Source organism: Grammomys surdaster, unplaced genomic scaffold (genome assembly GCF_004785775.1).
Source record: "Grammomys surdaster isolate TR1022 unplaced genomic scaffold, NIH_TR_1.0 174, whole genome shotgun sequence".
Taxonomy (NCBI): domain Eukaryota; kingdom Metazoa; phylum Chordata; class Mammalia; order Rodentia; family Muridae; genus Grammomys; species Grammomys surdaster.
Window position 1 is genome coordinate 21,651,556 of NW_021604622.1, and position 9,936 is coordinate 21,661,491.

The window sequence follows — 9,936 nt, forward strand, 5'->3', positions numbered from 1 at the left end:
CCTCACCACCCTATCATTCCCCCATGATGGGGCATCGAGCCTCCACAGGACCAAGGGCCTCACCTCTCATTGATGCCAGATAAGGCCATCCTCTGCTACACATGCAGCTGGAGCCAAGGGTCCCTCCATGTGTACTCTTTGGTTGGTGGTTTAGTCCCTGATAGCTCTGGGGTGGGGAGAGGTCTTGTTGGTTGATATTGTTGTTCTTCCTATGGGGTTGCAAACTCCTTCAGCTTCTACAGTCCTTTCTCTAACTCCTCCATTGGGGTCCCTGTGCTCAGGGTTGGCTTCAAGCATCTTCAGCTGTATTTGTCAGGCTCTGGCAGAGCCTCTCAGGAGACAGCTATACCAGGCTCCTGTCAGCAAGGACTTCGTGGCATCAGTAGTGTCTGGGTTTGGTGTCTGCATATGGGATGGATCCCTACTAGGTAGGGCAGTCTCTAGATGTCCTTTCCTTCAGTTTCTGCTCCACTCTTTGTCCCTGTATTTCCTTCAGACAGGAGCAATTCTGGGTTAATAATTTTGAGACGGATAGGTGGCCCCATCCCTCAATCAGGGACTGTGCCTAACCTCTGGATACAGTCTCTACAGGTTCTCTCTCCCCTTTATTGGGTATTTCAGCTAATGTCATCCCCGTTGGGTCTTGGGAGCCTCTTGCTTTCCTGGCATCTGGGACTTTCTTGTGACTACCCCCAGTTCTCCATCGCCGACTGCTACCTACCTCTGTTCAATTTCCTAACCCTGTGTACTTCTCTTCGGTCTCCTCCCACACCTGATTCTGCCGCTCCATTTCCCTCCCCTTCCTCTCTCCCTCCCTCTATCTCCCTCCCTCGATTTTTTTGCTCCTCCTTCTAAATTAGGACTGAGGCATCCACACTTTGGGTCTTCCTTCTTTGTGAGCTTTATATGGTCTGTGAGTTGTGTCATGGGTATTCTGAGCTTTTAAAAGGCAAAAGAAAAACGGGGCGGGGGGAAGCGCAATTGAAGTCAAAAGACTGGTGTGCGGGAGGATGTGGGCGTCCTCATTTCTCTTCCCTTTGCCTGTCACTTGCCATTTACGCTGGTTAATTACAGTTGTCAGCTTGAGTGGAGCAAGAGACACCCAGGCCATTCATCATCAGCACCTTGAGTTGTCTTTAGGGCTTTCCCCACAGAGAGCTAACTGAGAATAGACTAGGGTCTCAGAATGAATCTTAAGTGATAAAGAGAAAGCAAGTGGAGTACCAGCTCCTACCTCTCTCTCTCCTGACACAGTGAGATTCAAAATTTCCTCTCTGAGGGCACCGTCAGAGTCCACTAGGTCTCTGATAGATCATAGGAAATATTCAGTTAATGTTGCCTCTTCTGTCTGGAAAAGCCTCCTGTCTCCCTCTATTTTCTGACTCATTTCTGTGCTCTCTGTAACACCTCCCCCCCCCATACAGTTTCTTTCTACCTTGCTTGTCTCGAATGTACTCTTTTCAGACTTGTGTTAATTTTATACTGTTATCATAAAAAATAACATAAGTTCAGATGCTTAAACCACGCAAATCTATTTTAACCCTTCTGGTAATCTTAAGTGCTCCATTCCTCTGTAGAGACACAAGGGGGCACCATTTCCCACCTTTGAGCAGAAGTCACTCCAGTTCCCTGGAAGCTGCTTTGTCCCTTGCCCGGTGATCTTTCCTTTCACCTCGAGAAGCACAAGCAGTGGACTAAATACATTCTCTGATGTCCAGCATCCCATCTCCCCCGTCTTATGTCTGTGAGATGCTTTTCTGACTCTTACTTCCCCAGAACAGACTGAATCCAGGCAACTCAGGATAATCTGCCTAGCCCAACGTCCTCACACTGCTAATGCTTCTTCATGTGCATCCTCTTGCTGCTTGCTGCCCCATTACACATCGGGGTCCTTGTCTCCAGCTGCAATGCACACATCTCACATGGCTTTGAAGAGCCTCAAGATGCTGACCCCAGACCACACACAGCCACAGAGCCTTCCCTAAGCTCCTGGCACATATATCTATCCAATTGCTGACATGGTGTGCCCATCTGGATGCTCATAGACTATTTAGCTACAGTATGTTTGATTAGCTCTTATCTTTTTCATTCTAGTCGTTGGCTAGTCTATTTTATCCCCATGGTGTCCACATCCTAACTCTGGAATCTTTTACCCCGATTTCACCAAGCAAGAAATCCCTGGTGCACTCTTGGTGTCTGTCCTCCTTTGTTCTCCATTACTAAGTTCACAGTCAACATCTGGATTGTCACAGCATTTTTTTTTTAACCCTTTTCTGCAACCTTTTGTGATCCACTGCAATCTCTGACCTAGACTACTGGCATGGTCTCTCAGCTGGTTTCCCTACACTGTGCCCTGTTGTCTGTTCCAAGTACTGACAGCAGAATGTAAGCCAGACTGTCATTACTTTACCTCCAGCCCTCTACTTTGGCTCCATCTCAGAGAGTCAAGGCTACTGTTACATCGGCTTGGGAAGCCTGGCACAGGTGACCCTGGTCACATCTGTCTTTCCTTCGTTAGTTACTCTCCACATGCTCTTTGGAGGTTATCTTAATCAGAGTTTCTATTCCTGTACAAAACATCATGACCAAGAAGCAAGTTGGGGAGGAAAGGATTTAATCAGCTTACATTTCTACATTGCTGTTCATCACCAAAGGAAGTCAGGACTGGAACTCAGGCAAGTCAGGAAGCAGGAGCTGATGCAGAGGCCACGGAGGAATATTTTTTACTGGCTTGCGTCCTCTGGCTTGCTCAGCTTGCTTTCTTATAGAACCCAGTACTACCAGCCCAGGGATGGCATCACCCACAATGGGCTCTCCAACCCTTGATCACTAATTGAGAAAATGCCTTACAGCTGGATCTCATGGAGGCATTTCCTCAAGGGAGGCTCTTTTCTCTGTGATAACTCCAGCTTGTGTCAAGTTGATACACAAAACCAGGCAGTACAGAGGTCCTTTCCTTTTCCTTTTCCTTTTCCTCTTCCCTTTCCCTTTCCTCTTATCTTCCTTTCCCTTTTCTTCACTTTACATCCCTATCACAGCCTCCCTCTTCCCCTCCCAGTCTCACCCTCACAAGCTCCTCCCCCAACTACCCCTCTCTTTAGAGAAAGGGAAGGCCCCCCACCCCGTACCAACCCACCCTGACACATCAAATTGAAGCAGAACTAAGCACATTCTCTCCCACTGAGGCTGAACAAGGCAGCCCACCTTGGGGAAGGGGATCCTACAGGCAACTATTCAGAGACAGCCCTGGCTCCAATTGCTAGGGGTCCACATGAAGACCAAGCTGCTCATCTGCTACATGTGTGCAGGGGACCTAGGTCCAGCCCATGCATGCATTTGGAATTTTCGTATACATGTGTGAGGTTCGATCTATTTTGTTACATGGTCATCTCATCATTAAGAACCAGAGAAGCTTGATTGCAAAGCCAGTATTTGCAAATTTAAGCATGGACAGTTCTGAAATTCATTTTAGATTTCCTCCCCCACGAGTTTCTTCAGCTTGAAGGTGTAAGGAGTAAGGTGTCATTTGCGGCTCATGGTTCAGAGTATAAGGCTTTCTTCCCTTTTACAGGAAGAAAGCTCCTCACTAGAACAAACACTTTATAAGGGTATAATTTTGGAGGCCCTGACACACACTGTCAGCCTGTGCTGACTGACCTGTGAAGTCTGACAGTCACGGCAACTCTTTCTTAGAAGCCTCACATCACATGCATACACCTGTCGACATTTCAGATGGCCAAATGGTCATCATAACATGATAGAAATATATATGACCTTCCTTTAAAACTCACCACCCTCCTTCCACTCTGAGCACACACAGAGGAGGCCGGATTGTCTTCACTACCGCTGTTATGCAGGCAGAGGTCAGATGAAACCAAGGGCACATTTAACATCCTTGTTGACAGAGGTACAGAAAAGCACAAAGCCATTTTCTCCTAATACAGTGAAATAGTTTCTGTGACTACTTGACTCTCCCCTTAACAGCTGTAATGTCTTGGGTGGGATCCCTGACCCCTCTCACTTGTTTATTTTAGAATACTTGTATGAAATATATAGGATTATGCACGAAACTCTTTCTATCTTAGCTACTTTGGAGTAGAAGTGACATAAACCTGATAGAAGAATTCAGAAAATTTATTTTGGCTTATGAATTAAAGTCAGCTTGGGCTGCATACATAGTAGGATCCGACACACACACACACACACACACACACACACACACACACACACAGAGAGACAGAGAGACAAACAGAAACAGAGAGACAGACAGAGAGACAGAGACAGAGAGACAGACAGAGACAGAGAGACAGACAGAGACAAACAGAGACATAGAGAAGAGAGAGAGAGACAGACATAGACAAACAGAGATACAGGAAAGAGAGACAGAGACAGAGAAATAGAGACAGAGAGACAGGCAGAGAGACAGACAGAAAAACAGAGAGACAGACATAGTCAAACAGACAGAGACACAGAGAAGACAGAGAGAGTAGAAGACATAGAGCCAGAGAGAGACAAAAGCAGGGGAGAGACAGACAGGGGTCTGTCCATAATTTCCTTCCCCTAGGTACTTGAGTACAGCATAACGTTATGAGGCTGTGTGGTGAGCTTATTCACCGCATGATGGACAGGAGGCCTGCAGAGGGAGGAATGTAGGCAGAACAAGGCAAGCTGTGTCCCCTAAGAACACCTACAATCACCTACGTGCTCCATCTAGGCCTTACTTGCTACAATTTACCACACCCAATAATTCCAGCATACTCTAAATCCGTCAGGGAATTAATGCATGGGTGAGGACAGAGGCCTGAAGAGTCAATCACTGCTCCATGGCTAATCAGCTAGCAGCTGTACCACCAATTATATAAGCCTGGGAGGGCATTTCATTAAAATCATGATACCTTCCTTATCTGTTTGGGGGGAGGAATGTTCCAGGATCCTCAGCAGATGCCCAAAACCACGAACAGTATTCAACACTATGGATATTATTCTTTTCCTATACGTACAAATTCATGCTGAGATGTGATTTATAAATTATGCATAGCAGCAGACTATCAGTAACTAATGAAAAAATGAATTGTAATAAAAGTTCTACAAATATGTCTATATCTCTCTTAAAATATTCATTTCTTAGACTTTAGATAATGACAACTTCAGAAGATGAATGCACAGATAAGGAGGAATTGTGTGTACACAGAGAAGCATGTAGTGGATCCTCACTCCCTCCCCTTCTCGTTGTCTCTCTCCGTCTTTGTCTCTCACTGTCTCTTGTTCTCTGTGTTTCTGTCTCTGTCTCTCTGTGTCCATCTCTCTCTCTCTCCCCATTCCTACATCTCTCTTTATGTCTTTCTCTCTGTCTCTTACTGTTCATCTTTTTCTGTTTCTGTCTCTGTCTTTCTCTGTATGTCATTGTTTCCCTTTCTCTGTATCTCTGTCTGTGTCTGAGTCTCTGTCTCTCTCTCTTTGTGTGTGTGTGTGTGTGTGTGTGTGTATGTGTAGGATCCTACTATACAGCTCAGGTGAACCTGGAAATATGAAGCCCAGCTGACTTCAATCTTTGATCTTTGTCCATCCTGCCGTAGTCTACTGCATTATTTGCTCTGTGTTGGCCTACTGAGTGCTGGGGTTACAGGAGTGGCCCACTCTGCCTGACTCATTGCTATTTTTATTCATGGACTACACATTGTTTAGTGACCTTTTCTATCGGCTCCCCTTAAACACATAAGTGTGTTCCTGTTCAAAGTCTGTAACTAACTTCATTCCTCAACAAAGGAAGATCTTTGCTAGTGCACATACCCTGTTGTTTTCCTTCAGAAACTTTTGAGCATTTTAGAACCAACGTGTATGGAAAGTACTTCTCTTTACATGTGATAAGAAGCATCTGTCATGCTATGGATAGTCAACAGTAATGGCAGCAACAAAGTTACCTGATCATAGGTTTAAAGAGCTCTTCAGGACAGCAAGGTTGGAGCTGTTTCCTTACCCTAGAAGCCGGGTGTGCCCTGAGTCTAACAGAAGGGACTTGGCTAGCAGATATGGGCTAGACTAAGCATAAGCTTTCCTCCCGAGATCCAGAGCAGAGTCACTTCACTGAGTGAGCATCTTCCTCATTTGTGAGATGGGATTTCCATGCCTGCAGGTTTCTCTGGGGTGTTAATAAGTTAACATGGAGAGCATCGTATAAGGTGGTGGTTGTTCAAGACTCCTTTGAAGGATTGATGACATGCAAGGAGGGCATTAGGTCTTCCGCTAGAAGAAAAACTTGTCAGGAGGGCATGTGTCCATCTGGTTTCTCACCAGGCTTCTTCCTCCTTGGCCAGGCTGGTTGCTCACCTGGTTTTCAGGAACTTATTTCTAGTAGAGCACCTGACAGACCCCAAACTACGTACTTGATGCTCGTGTCTTTTTCTCTGAGTTGTTTCTCAGGTCCATATGAACGCTTTTCTTTTCAGCTGTAGGAAACAAAACTGTGCCAGCTTACGAATTGTTTTCTTTGGCAACACCAGGTGGTGCTGGGAATCAAGTAATCTATCATCAGATTTCCAGGAGAAAATTTTCCCTTTACAGGCTTTCTTATATTGGCTCCCCAGGTCTTTCTTGTGTTGTCTTCATATTAGATGTGGAAGGAATCGCAGGTGCTCGAAGGCTGACTGCAGTGTTATTATCCATCAACGTATTGTTTAAAACCAAGACTTTGTGGGGCTGGGGAGATGACTCGGGCATTCAGGGAGCTTGCTGTCCTTGTAGAGGATCTGGGTTCTCTTCCCAGTAGCTGCATTACAACTCACAGCTATCTGTAGATCCAGTGCCTTCCTTCCTGTGGCCTCTGTAGGCTGTGCTCACACATGGTGCACATAAACTTACACACACTGCATTCACACTCAACGTGGAATTAAATTAAATCAAGGATGTGGAATTATGAGCTCTTAGATTCAAAAGACAACAAATCCATTTAAATGACTCCCAATCTGATGAATAGAATGTGCTTATTATTTTTCTCTTTTTCTCATGCTTCGAACTGAACCTAGAGTCTTGGGCAACACTCCTGTTTAGCTGCACCCCAAGATTTTGATATTTTTGGGAGACAGGATCTCCCTGTACAGCTCAAGCTGACTTCGAACCCACTGTGTACCCCAGCTGGTCTTGAACTCATGATTGTTATGCTTCCTGCAATACAGCTCGTGTTACCATGACCAGTTGATTGATTTTTAGTTTTTCAGAAACAAATTTTCTTATGTATTTTTGAGGTTTACCACCCAATGAAGTAGACAGGGACTGTAAGCAGTTATTGAACCGATGCACGTCAGTATAGCTGGCAGCTCACAGTTACTTATTTTGGAGAGTAGTTCAGCTAAAATCTACAAATTTTGATGATGACTCCTAGTACAATGTAGTCTTACTAACTATAATCCTATAACATAATTTCATATATGCTATCTATATTTGCTGACCTTACAAAATTGATGTGAATCATCTTACTTCCTAGTTCCATTTCTGCCTCCGAACATTATTGATTTATTCTCTATGTATTCTGCCTACCTTCTTCCTAGCGTGTCTTTTGGTGTTTGGCTTATTTTACTTAGCAAAATTTCCTCCGTCATGTGCACCAAATGCTAGGGGTTTCTTTCTTTAAAAATTAATTAATTAGTCAAACAATTAATCAATTTTATATTTGACTACATTATCCCCTCCCCCTTCTCCTTCCAGTCCTCCCCCCTTTCCTTTCTCCCATATCCGTCCCTTTGTTTCTCTTCAGAAATGGGGAGACATTTCACGGATATCAACCAGCCCTGGCATATCAAGTTACTGTAAGATGAGCCAGACGATGCAGCCCAGTAGGGAGAAAAGGAGAAAGGGTCCCAGAGGCAGGCACCAGGATCACAGAGGGCCCCTGCTCCCTCTGTTAGGAGTTTCACATGAAGACCAAGCTGTACAAGTGTAAGATATGTGCAGAGGGGCTGGGTCAGTCCCATGCAGGCTCTGGTTGGCGATTTATTCTTGCCAGCCCACGTAGACCAAGCTTAGTTGATTCTGTGGGGTCTCCTGTGGTGTCTTTAATCTCTCTGGCCCCCATAGCCTTTTTTATTCTCCTCTTCTTTAGGATTCCCCAAGCTCTGCCTAGTGTTTGGCTGTGGGTCTCTGCACCTGTTTCTCTCAGTTGCTAGGCGAAACCTTTCTGATGACAGTTATGGTAGGCTCCTGTCGATAGCAGAATATCATTAGTAAGTGTTAGAGTGGGCTCCCTCTCATGGCGTGGGTCTCAAGATGGACCAGTCATTGGTTGGCTCTTCCTTCAATTTCTGTTCTATTTTCACCATGACACATCTTGTAGGCAGGGCAGATTGTAGGTCAAAGGTTTTGTGCCTGGGTTGATGTTCCAATTCCTTCATCGGAATTCCCCCATTCTTGTCTGGTTACAGGAGATGGCCAGTGTGGGCTCCACATCCCCCATTGCTAGGAGACTTAGCTAGGCTCTCCCTCCTTGGAGCTTTCCTAGGTTTCTAGCTCATCCCAGAGATGCTCCTCCTACTGATTTTAGTTCTCACCCATCTGTCCTTCCCACACTTGATCCCTCTTGTTTCCCTCTCCACCTCACCTCCTACCCAGTTCCCTCCCTCTATCCACCCCTGATATCTATTTTATTTTCCCTTCTCAATGAGATTCAAGCATCTTCCCTTGGGCCCCACATGTTACCTCCTTGTTGCTTAGCTTCTTTGGGTCTGTAGATTGTAGCACGGTTATCCTGTGCTTTATGGCATATGTATTTGTCTTTCTGGGTCTGGGTTGCCTCACTCAGGATGGTATTTTCTAGTTCTATCCATTTGCCTTCAAATTTCATGATGTTATTGTTTATAAAAGCTGATCAATATTCCATGTGTAACTTTACTACATTTTCTTTATCCATTCTTCAGTTGAGGGACATCTAGGTTGTTCCCAGGTTCTGGCTATTATGAATAAAGCTTCTGTGAACATAGTTGAGCAAATGCCCTTGTAGTATGGTAGAGCATCCTTTGGGTATGTACCTAGGAGAGGCATAGCTAGGTCTTGAGGTAGATCTATTCCCAATTTTCTGAGAAACCATCAAATTTATTTCCAAAGTGGCTGTACAGGACTGCACTCCCACCAGCAATGGAAGAGCGTTCCCCTTGCTCCACATCCTCTCCGGCATGAGCTGTTGCTTGAGTTTTTGATCTTAGCCATTCTGACAGGTGTAAGGTGGACTCTCAGTTGTGTTCTTTTTAAAGACTAAAAAGTATTTCCTTCCATAAAACGATATTTTGCAAAGTTCATTCATTCATTAACTGACAGTTGTATATCTTTATATCTTCTATGGACTCAGTTATCTGACAATTGGGTCTTGGCCTCTAGTGAACATAACAGGGTAGATATTTATGAAGGGACGATTTTATATTTTTGTGTATGCACCCAGATGGGAGATTGATGTTAGTGCTGTTGGCCTGTCTTTTCTTAACTTCTTTCTTCCTTTCTTTCTCTCTTTCTTTCTTTCTTTCTTTCTTTCTTTCTTTCTTTCTTTCTTTCTTTCTTTCTTTCTTTCTTTCCTTCTTCCTTCCTTCTTTCCTTCCTTCCCTTCCCCTCCTTTCCTTTTCTTCCCTCCATCCCTTCCTTCCTCCTTCCCTCCCTCCCTCCTTCCCTTTCCCTTCCCTTCCCATTCATCTCTCTCTCCCTCTCTCTTTCCCTCCCTCCCTCCCTCCCTTTCTCCCTCCCTCTCTCCTTCCGTTCTTCCCTTCCTTTTCCTGTCCTTTCCTTCTTCTCTCCCTTCTCTTCCCTTCCCCTTCCTCCCTCTCTTCCTCTCTCTTTCCCTCCCTCCCTCTCTTCCTCTCTCTTTCCCTCCCTCCCTCCCTCTCTCCCTCCCCTTCCTCTTCCTGTCCCTTCCTTCTTCTCTCCCTTCTCTTCCCCTTCCTTCCTTCTCCCCTCCCCTCC

General features: G+C 45.1%; 1 protein-coding gene across 1 annotated transcript in view; it reads left to right on the forward strand.

The window, feature by feature from the left end:
- The window catches only part of Dnah5 (dynein axonemal heavy chain 5), a 237,302-nt gene that overhangs the window by 93,336 nt on the left and 134,030 nt on the right, over nucleotides 1-9,936 (forward strand). The window lies entirely within an intron of this gene.